This window comes from Zeus faber, assembly GCF_960531495.2.
Source record: "Zeus faber genome assembly, chromosome: 13".
NCBI lineage: Eukaryota > Metazoa > Chordata > Actinopteri > Zeiformes > Zeidae > Zeus > Zeus faber.
In genome coordinates, this window is record NC_137198.1 from 6,749,485 (window position 1) to 6,751,184 (window position 1,700).

Below are 1,700 nucleotides of genomic sequence, written 5' to 3' on the forward strand. Positions count from 1 at the left end.
ACACACACACACACACACACACACACACACACACACACACACACACACACACACACACACACACACGCGCACACAAGCATGCACACTCACACACACACACACACACACACACACACACACACACACACACACACACACACACACACCACACACACACACACACACTTTGCCCAACACACTTTCAAAATCTAAATACGTTATTATATAAAGGTAAAACTAAAAACAACTACATATAAATATTTATCGATATAGAAATCCGTACCTATATATATTCTTTACCACATTTCAGCCCATGCTGCTTTTCCGGTCAACCTGCATCTGTTTCACTACATAACACAACAACTTGAAATGACATTTCCTCGAAGAGACTCGAATCCGAAGGACATTCGCCGACGTGCGCGAACAATGTGTGTCAGTTGGAAAACCGCAAAGACCAAACTCAAATCCAAACTTCAAATACTGCTTCAGGCCGCACACTCCCACTGACGCATAAGGAAAAATTGAATTAATACTGTTGATATTTGGTTTCTCCTGGCAGCGGCACCAACCCTCAGCCTTTTCCAAGACGCCGTGATTGTCTGCCCCCGCGGCGCTCGTCCCAACCAGCCGTCGTCATCGTCGTCGTCGTCTGTGCCGTCGGGGCGTTTTGTGCGTCCGCCGCGCGGCCCCGAGGCACTCCGCCGCCGCCGACGGAGGGGCTGCGCGCACGGTACGTGCCACCGCCCGTCAGCGTCAGGAGCGGACGCCTCATTCGAGAAACTGGCTCAAACTAATTTGCCCGTGTCATCAATCTGTTCGTTGGACGCGGCCGTGGAACGTCTTCTGAGACTGTAACCGATAAAGGCGGATCTTAAAGGCTTACGTAAAAAAAAAAAAAAAAAGAAAAAAGCAAGGTTCCTGGCGGTCGAAACCAACGTCAAATTACATTAGCGGAAAAAATAAATAAACCCCTCCCAAGAAATAATTAACTGTATCGAGGGGTAAATCCATCAAGCCGGTGGATGGCAACGCAACAAGTATCTCCAGAAAGTCACATGACAAATGCCCCGGAGATAAATCAATCCTAACCCCCGGTGTCTCCATATCTCAAAGCTTGTGGAATCAAACGCAGATGCGCTACAAATTCCGTCACATATATGAAAGCCTCCGTCGCGGTTCAGTGGCACTTGGCGACGTCGCAGAGGCAGCGTGTTTAAACTAAAGTGAAATTGAATTGTGGAGATTTTCGGCGACGGAGTCTGAAACCCGGCCCCGCGCTGCACGGACGCGATGCCGAAATCACCGTGAAAGCATATACAACGGCATCGCTCTCTCTCTCTCTCTCCCCGGTGGAGGGAGGAGGTAGAGAGGAGGAGGGGGGGGGGATTGTGAGCGAGTGAGAGGGGGAGGCAGTGGGAGAGAGAGATGGAAAGGGAGAGAGAAGGAGGGCGAGGGAGAAGGAGGGAGGGCGGGTGGGAGAGAAGGGGCGAGAGAGCGGAAGAGAGAGGGATGGAAGGAGAGAGGGGGAGAGAGGGAGTAGGAGGACAGGGAGGGAGAGAGACCGAGGGGAGAGGGAGGGATGGAAGGAGACTATGGTGGAGTGGGGAGAAAATAGAGGGAGAGGCAGTGGGAGACAGAAGGGGAGAGAGAGAGCGGGAGATCTTGTGGTCTGAGTCATTTTCATCAGTGTGTTTGTCTTCCACTCCAAATGAATGGCAGAT